Raw genomic sequence first — 10,149 nt, forward strand, 5'->3', positions numbered from 1 at the left:
AAATGAATGCTTAAATTTAACGTTATTTCACGCGGTTAATGGTAGCCGAATGGATACTGTCTTTACTACCCAAGTACGAGATGGATTGTGTTGCCGGGTTATATCTAACGACTAGAGTTAATTGTGATACCTTGTACTGAATATTCCCGAAAGGATGGGACATTGATGTCAGTAGGCATTTACTTATTATAGTAAATAATTATATATATATATATGTATACATATATATGTATACATATATATATATATATATATATATATTATTGTGCCCAGTTACAAGTTGGAATATACTATTGCATAATTTTCTTCATTCTAATAACTAATAATGGTTACATATATGTGTACATGTTTAACAGCACTTTTTCGAAAGTCAACATCAATTGGTCACTATTATTATTTGGTTTAAATTATATCATATTATATATATATATATATATATATATATATATATATATATATATATATATATATGCATTGGTAATTTGAATTAATCAAAACAAGCTGCCAGAAATTTTTCCAATAGAAATAGTTTTCCTCGTTTGTTTTCAACTTAATTTACAAATATAAACTCTCTTATATAAGTCAAATACATACATACACAAATATATATATATATATATGTGTGTGTGTGTGTATGGAAGATTGTTGGATGGATAGAAAATGATAAAAACAACTTTTTTCACGTACGTAATACTTCGCATTTGTATAACGTTTGTCCTAATTACTTTGACGTAGAACTGATTATATTTTAATAATCCAACTTTTTTGTTTTAATCCTCATTCATAGCACCTCACAATTTTATTGTATTCAGTTGATTACGTATATATTGTTATTTGTAGTTGATTAATATTTTACATTGTTCGTAGGTAGAAATTAACACAAATTTAGTTTCAGATATAAAAATGTATGCCATTTAAAGTAATGATTTCGATACAAAAAACAAAAGGAGTAGTTAGAACAGATTCATATCCGTAATAAAATATTCGTGTCTAAACTTTCTGTGGTTAGAAGCAAGAAAGAGAAGTCTTACCGTGGGTGCTCAGCGAGTGAGTTTAGGCGACGAAAAGGAAGAACAAACATGGCGGCCAGCATTTTTATTTCGTCCGTTCTCGCATAATCTCGTGTGTGAGTGAAGATGGAACCTATAAAACAATGTTCATTTCTGGGTGCTGGGAGATGATTCCCGATCAGCCAGGAGAGAAGGCAACGAGAGTAGAGACAAGAGACAGAGGACTGTAGCGATAATCTTTCTTGAACATTCCGTTTGTGTATTTGAGGTGAACCCCCCCCCATTTTACATCAAGCTATTTCGGCGATGGCCAACGCAGCTTAAGCAACATGATTAAGCCTTTTAATGGCGACGGTGATGTGGTGGCGTGGCTTAAAAAAAGTGGACCTTGTAGCAAGAATTCAGAAGCTGGATGATGTGGCCGCAGTAATACCACTGTTTCTAGAAGGGGACGCACTGGCCCTCTATTTGGAGCTTAGCGAGCGGAAAAGGGTGACGCAGACGCCATCAAGGGTCGACTGATCGAAGCTTTCGCAGAGGGGCCTTTCGAGGCCTTTAATAAGTTGAAAGAGAAGAGGTGGACTGGTGAATGTGTGGATGTCTACGCGAATGAGAAAAGGAGATTGGTTGAGTTGTCGGGCATCAGGGGACATGCCACGAGTCACGTAGTCAAGATGACTTTTGTTACTGGTTTCCCGGAAGAGATATCAAAAAGGTTGCAGCAGGTACCGGGAGTGGAGACGCTGGATGTGAGTGAGCTGCTTAAAACTGCAAATATCTTGGTGAGCCCCCAGCCCACGGAGCCTGGAGGAACGACAGCAACGGTACAGCAGGATGTTGGCAGGAATCTGCCAAACCCGGGGATCGCATGCTTCGAATGCGGGGGACCACACATGAAAAGAAACTGCAGGAAGTTCTTGCAACGGACAGTGTGTTACAAATGCAATCGAAGAGGCCATTTAGCGGTAAAATGCACAAGTTCGGGAAACTGGCGAGGGCAGGCCGACGCGCCAGCGGCCGCCCCGATTCGAGAATAGAGGCGCACCCGCAGCAGATGCTCGAACAGAAGATTGCGGTGAAAGGACGGGAAGTTATGGCCCTGATTGACACTGGCTGCACCACTATTATGGTGCACACTACCCTGGTCGGAAGATGGAAAGGGAAGGGTGAAGTAGTGGCATTCGATGGGTCGCGAGTGAAATGTCGAGGGAGGAAGACCGTCACTATTGATATTGCTGAACGTCGGATGATGGTCAATGCAATTGTCACTGATCGCCTGGTGCCTGGCGTCCAAGCCACCATTGGAATGGATGTTATATGCCGCCTTGGAGGTGTTACCATCACATGTGACAACGTGAGGTTCGGACTAGCTGAGTGCGTGGTGACGGAGAACGCCCCCAGAGGGATCAACAAGGCCGGGGAGGAAAGAAAATTGTCGATCAAAGATTATGACTTCCGAGCCGAATTCGACGGAGAGCGGTGGACGGTGGAGTGGACATGGAAACATGAAGCGCAATCGCTGACAAACAGGGTGGCATGCTACACAAATTCGCTAAGAAGAGGGGCGAGAAAGGAGTTTGAGCAGGAAGTCGACCGATGGATTGAGGAGGGGATACTGATGCCTTGGACGGATGATGTGGAGTCGGGCTTTTTGCCGTTGATGGCCGTTCTGCAAACGACTAAAGAGAAAGTAAGACCGGTCCTGGATTTCCGAGAGCTGAACGGCCATGTTAAGTGCCATACGGGAGGCGACACCGTAGATGTGTGCAGTGAGACCATTAGGGAATGGAGGCAGATGAATGGCGCATCTACGTTGGTAGATCTAAAATCTGCCTATTTGCAACTCCATGTTGCCAAGAAGCTCTGGAAATATCAGTTAGTCAAGTACAAAGGCAAAACCTATTGCCTTACGCGAGTGGGGTTCGGGGTAAATTCGGCACCCAAGATGATGTCAACTATCCTCAGGAAGATTCTGGAGACAATGGGAAAGGGAGATGGGGTAGTGAGCTCATACATAGACGACATTCTGGTGAATGAAACTGTGGTAACTGCCAAGGAGGTGGTGGTTCATTTGAAGAGGTTCGGGTTGGTCGCCAAAGAGCCGGAAAAATTAGACGGAGGGGCTGCTTTGGGCCTAAAACTGAAACGAGGTGCGTCAGGCGGCCTAGAGTTTCGCAGGGGAAACGAGATCCCACAACTGAAGCAGGAGTTCAACAGACGTGAATTTTTTTCCATATGCGGAAACGATCGGACATTATCCCATTGCTAGCTGGCTTAGACCAGCATGCAGCTACATAAAGAGACACGCCGAAGGACGAGGAAGGAATGATAAGGTGGGAGAAAGAACGGTCGCCATGATGGAAGAGCTCCTGAAAGAAGCAGAACGGCAAGACCCAGTCCGGGGAACCTGGAACGTACCGCGAACATTGGATGGAGTCGTGTGGTGCGATGCGAGCAGCATTGCAACAGGGGTCGTTTTGGAAATTGGAGGAGTAGCTGCAGAAGATGCAGCCTGGTTGAGGGAAAAGAATGACGTCAGCCACATCAATGTGGCGGAAGTAAACGCGACAATAAAAGGAGTCAATCTGGCCTTGAAATGGGGACTACGTGACATCTGCATCAAAACAGACTCTGCCACGGTGTTTGCTTGGCTAAAGTCTCTCATTTCAAGCGAAAAAAGGATAAAAAAACGAAAGGGCTGCGGAGATCTTAGTGAAGCGCAGGCTTGGGATGCTGGCTGAGCTGATGCAAGAGTTTTGTTTGAAGCTTCGCGTAGACATGGTTGCTTCTGAAAAGAACCGAGCAGATGCTCTCATGAGAGTGAAGAAGAGTTGGCTGTTGCCAAAGAAAGATGTTGTTGCTGCATCGGATCTAGATGATGTTGGCGTGCGAGAACTGCACAATTTGCACCATATGGGGGTAGAGAGAACTTGGTACTTAGTGAAAAAAGTCGACCCGAGGATAACCAAGGAGCAAGTGAGGCAAGTGGTCAGGACATGCGACAGATGTCAGTCGATTGATCCTGCTCCAAGCACGCATGAAGCTGGCCAATTGGAGGTGAGTGGGACCTGGGAGAGACTGGCATGCGATGTCACCCATTACAGGGGTGGACTTGATGAGGTGTTTTTGGAGCGAGGCCCCGTGGAAGAGTTGTTAACCGACAACGGGACTGCGTTCAAGTCAGTAGCAGTGACAGAAATACTGAAGAAATGGAAGATCCAACAATTTTTCAGAGCTGCCTACAGACCTAGTGGCAACGGGATCGTGGAGAGAAACCACCGCACCATAAAAGCAGTTGCGGAAAGAGGCGGCACCTCAGCCGTCTTCTGGTATAACATGTCGCCTAAACTGGGACAAGTACCAGAGACGGTCTCGCAACTGTCAATGTTTGCATATTCCTGGAGACATCCCAGGGTGGAGCTGGCAAGCCGAGAAGTAGAGGCCACAGGGACAATTAAACTCGGGGACGAGGTATGGGTGAAGCCACCGGGGGCGCGCTGCACCACACAATGGAGTAGAGGTCGCGTGACTGGGAGGAACACTAGTAACAACATTGTGGTGGGAAGAGTCCCGAGGCACATTGTCGATGTCAGACCAGTTGAGGGCGAAGCAGTGGAGGGGAGTGTGCAGCCGCAGGAGAAGGACGAGACACCTCAGAGGCCAAGTAGAGAGAGGCGACCGCCACAGTGGATGAGAGACTATGAAATGTGATCTTGAGATCAGGGAGGCATGTGGTTAGAAGCAAGAAAGAGAAGTCTTACCGTGGGTGCTCAGCGAGTGAGTTTAGGCGACGAAAAGGAAGAACAAACATGGCGGCCAGCATTTTTATTTCGTCCGTTCTCGCATAATCTCGTGTGTGCGTGAAGATGGAAGCTATAAAACGATGTTCATTTCTGGGTGCTGGGAGATGATTCCCGATCAGCCAGGAGAGAAGGCAACGAGAGTAGAGACAAGAGACAGAGGACTGTAGCGATAATCTTTCTTGAACATTCCGTTTGTGTATTTGAGGTGAACCCCCCATTTTACATCACTTTCAAATATAACAACTTCGAATGTTTATATATTTCTGTACCTTTTACGAGACTTCTTTTGCTATGGCAATATTAGTTGAAACATTTACTCTTTTTCACAGAAATGCCTCTGCTTTTATCTTATTTCTTTTCATGCGACAAATTATTTGTATGGGTTTACTCATTTCCTTGGTTGACATTTAGTTTTAATGTATTATCCTAGCGAAGGTGACTTTGAATTATGTTTTTTTTTAATTACAATTGTTCATGCTGGAGATAGAGCATCTTACCGGATGTCATTCACCTGCTAACTCACATAATCGAACAGAGAAGCCTTTTAAAGATTCTGATTGTTTCATTTGTATTTGGTTTAGCTTGTTAATTTGCCAGGTAATTTTTGGTATACTTTTTCTAAGCTCAGTTGCTTTTATAATAACGGGTTTGTTAGAGATCGTCTTAAGATACGAGTTACTTTTCATGTCATACATTAGACCTTGGTATTATGTTATATTTTTCCTTTCAGTTCTGTTTAACCAATCATCATTGGGAACACTAACATCTACTATGGTTCTTCTTTCACCTTTATATCTCATATCACTATGTCAGTTTTATGGCGCTGTTTCCTAGGTACGTAGCAGTAAGAATTGGATAATCATATTTTGACTGTTCGTTCTGGTATGTATTCTCAAGATTTGTGGTTGTATTCGATATTTAACTTTGACAGATCGTCAAGTTGAGCTATTTAAACACTCCATGTTCAAATGTGAAACTTCAAATAATCTGCTGATCCCTGTAATATTTTTGTTTAAAAAATATGCATAAATTATAGTTATTGGTATTTAAAAAATATTTGATCAAAATGTTCTTTTAATCAAAGAATGTCTATTAGATCTTTATTTCGTGTATTAGATTGGTGCAAGAATAATGTCGTTTTATATATACAGTCAAAAACGACATTATCTTTGCACCAACCTAAGAACTGGAATCAATTTTCTAATACGCATCTGTTTCTAATGTATATAGTATTCTTTTTTATCAGATATCTCTAGTTATATAACGTTAAATAGACCTACATATTCACATATTTATATACAACATATTGCGTAAAAAATTATTAACTGATCAATACAATTTTCGTAGTCAGCTGCTAAATATTCCAGGGTTCAAAACCGGGATATATTTAGGTTTAGTTACATTTAAAAAGTAAAAGTTCAGATTACTTTGAATTTTTGTGAAATTTAAACAATTTGTAAACTAATAAATTTTCAAAGGTTTCAATAAATTTCGAGATTGTCAAGGGCCACAATATAGGCACAACGTTAAATATAAAAGCTATGATACATCGAATTTGAACTAAATTTGATGCAGATGCTCGACATCAATTAGGAAAGATTTTCTTGAGTTAATTTTTTTCTAAAGACTCCTAAATGTCAAGCCATTAGTTTTAGATATGGTATCGCATAAAGGTCGTATAATGGATTTTAGGAATATTAGAAATGGAATCCTAGATATAAGATTTCCTCCAATTATATTTACTCAACTCTTTGCAATGGGACTTACGAATAGTGTAATCTACTTTGCAAAAGTAATTTACTTTATCTGCCCTTGGACGAGTATTTTTTTGTATATATACATATATCGGCACTTTCTGTGGAATTATAACTAAAACTGGCATCTGTGCAATGTTCTCGACTTCTGCCCGTGCAGACACTCATGATTGTCTTTGTGTTCGCCTAAATACGGCGTTAAATACGTCTTAATTCCCTTTATTTCCGTGGTAATTGTTTAGTGGTCCCGAGGTAGAGGCTCAGAAAATGGAGGAAGAGGCAGCGTAGTAGCTGGGTTTGAATTTCATGATGAGCAGGTATTGTTACCCTACACCGATGCTTGCATAAGCTTGAAGCACTAGTGTTTGTATGTAAAAATGAATAAATGTTCATTAATAATTGTAATTGCACACAGACACACAGACACACGTATATATATATATATATATATATATATATATATATATATATATATATATATATATATTGGATATTAAAGACAGGTTCCCCCCCACAAAAAAATAGAAAAGAAAGAATAATCTATGTTGCATCTGAATTTCACTATGAAATTGCAACGTTAAGTAAAATAAAAATGATAACATACAAACAAGATAAAAGGTATGTCTTACGTAAAGTTTTAATGGGTTAATTAGCACTAAAACTTTTAAATTTATAGCAACAAGCTGAAGATGTTCGTTAACAGTGGAGAATCAATTAGAGCCCTCGGTTGTTTATATATTTCTGTATTTATAAATTTTTCACACACATCGGTGTGTGTGAAAAATTTATAACTGTCTTTAATGTCCAATAGAATGTCATAATATATTTTATACAGGATCAAAACTCTCAGCTAACACTACCTGACAGAATATAGTACTGTATATTTTAAATCAGAAAAAAGATTAATAAAGTATCGTAAACAAGAGAATATGCAAACAAGATAGTTGCAAATTCTGCTATTTGCCAATTTGAAACTTCCGTCACAATGGAAGCGATTTAGATTGTAAAACGATTTCCCACAAAATAAAAGCATATTACGTTTATATGTGAATGAGTTGTAGAGTTGTTTAAAAATAGCTACAAGGGCGCAGACTCATTATCAAACATATCGTGATTGACAAAAAATAAAAATAAAACGTTGAAAAACGCTAATGTCTGACATTGTATTTCTTCCTAAAGCAATTCGTGCTTTCTATAAACGTACCGCATTTTCGTGAATAGATAAAATTTCATTAAGAAATGAACGACGTAGATAAGGCCATTCTCATCAATCAAGCGAGGAATAGATTGCTATTCCAAGTTATTAAGTTTATGATAATAGTTACACACACACACACACACACACACATATATATATATATATATATATATATATATATATATATATATATATACTAGCATTTCAGCACAGCGTTGCCCGGGTGTTTTGAGGTGTATATTGAGAAAAAAGCGGTCAATTTTGTTAACTTTGACCCCTATTATGACCCCTTACCATTTATTGTTAGGAGCTTAAATCAAATTATTAACTTAGATCCATGTCCAAGGAACCTATATCTAAAATTCCAAGTGTTTAGACCTAAAATTCGCGGCGGAGTTTGATAGAGTTCTCTAAGATCAAATCGAAGAACTTTGATCCCGTAACAGCTAAATTTCTGGCCGGTAATTTATTACAAAGATTTCCCAAGTCTCAGTATCCTGTATATCAAATTTAGAGTCTGTAGACTAAAAATTGACCGAGTTATTGCGTATGGAAACGTACACAGACACACACAGACACTATTCACTTTGCATATATATATATATATATGTGATAATATATAATATAATATGATATAATATATATATGCATATATATATATATATATATATATATATATATATATATATATATATATATATAAGCGTGCTTGTCGAATTAGGAAATTTAAATAAATGTCGAACAATACTACATATATTTAGAGTGTTTTAATATGTCTCTTGTATCGACCGAGTTATTGCGTAGGGAAACGTACACAGACACACACAGACACACACACAAACACGTTCACTTTATATATATATATTTATATATATATGTGTGATAATATATAATATATATATATATATATATATATATATATATATAAGCGTGCTTATCAAATTAGAAAGTTGAAATAAATGTCGAACAATACTACATATATTTAGAGTGTTTTCATGTGTCTCTTGTATTGTCAGAGAAAGCTACAATCAATTAATAAAGCTATTCCTTTCGTTTATTTTAATAGAAATTTGGAGTAAAGTAAAAATATGCACATAGGACCATGATTAGCTTTATTTCAAGGATCAAGGTATTATAATGTATTGTTCTTGTCCGCACAATAGTACACCATTATTCTTTTCACAGTTGAGCGGGTCACATTTAGTGGAGCTCAGTTTTAACCATAGATTTGCCGATTTTGTGTCTAGCTACACCATTGTAAAGTAGACATTTATAGGGACAGACAGTCAGACATAAAAACACAAACAAGCAGTTATACTACAAAATGTTGAACGTTTGTCGATGCGATTATATTTCAATAACACATGTCCAACATACACTTAAGCTGAAACCACTGTCAATAATTTCCCCCATTCTTTATTTGTGCCTAAATCAAAACGTAGATTCTATGAACAAAGCTTCTTTCTTAGAAGTGCACGCCTGTGGAACCGTCTTCCCTTTGCCTGTTTCCCATCTGACTACAACTTGGATGTCTTCAAGTCCAACATAAAAAAAATCCTAATAAACCGCCCCCTTAAGTAACACACTTTACCAAATTCTCATTACCAACGATTACTATGATATTATCCCATTGATTACTTTACACGCAATAACCTTTATCCCGGAGTTGCTTCCGAGCCTTGATAAGTGGTTACTACCATGTAAAAAAAAAGAAATATTACCGATCTCTCACATATATAAGTATAATAAAATTGCGTTATGTTTATGTTTTTGGATATAAAATTATGTTATGCATTTAAGAGACAAAACAACAATCGACACAAGCTACAAGCTACATCATTATTTTCTAAATTGTGGCAATCACAGACATTAAAAGACCAAACAATACTTATAAATAGTTGACGTACCTCTACATACTTATAATGAGTTGACGTACCTATACATACTTATAATGAGTTGACGTACCTATATATACTTATGATGAGTTGATATACCTATACACGAAAAGCAGAGTATTATACAACCAGTATAGTGCAACCTCATCATCAGTTGCACAATAGACATACGATATCGTCGGCATAAAAAGGTCTGACACACCCACTTTCACACACTTTGAGGATTAAATTAATGATTAGCGTTTAACCAATTGAATATTTGCGTCTGCTAATCTAATTATTTAACTGATGATAAAATTTGTTTTGAAAATTTAATCTCATATCATGGACAACACCTGAAAATATACATGTATACATTCATTTATTTTGCGTCAATAGCACTATTAAAAACACATAAAATATAAGGCTACATTCTTCCAATTGTTAAACTATACCCTAAATGTGAATAAAAAGTTACGGAATTTCTTTTTATTATTCATCATATGTAAT

The sequence above is a fragment of the Euprymna scolopes genome, chromosome 13 (assembly GCF_053919585.1).
Source record: "Euprymna scolopes isolate OS-2025 chromosome 13, ASM5391958v1, whole genome shotgun sequence".
NCBI classification, from domain to species: domain Eukaryota; kingdom Metazoa; phylum Mollusca; class Cephalopoda; order Sepiida; family Sepiolidae; genus Euprymna; species Euprymna scolopes.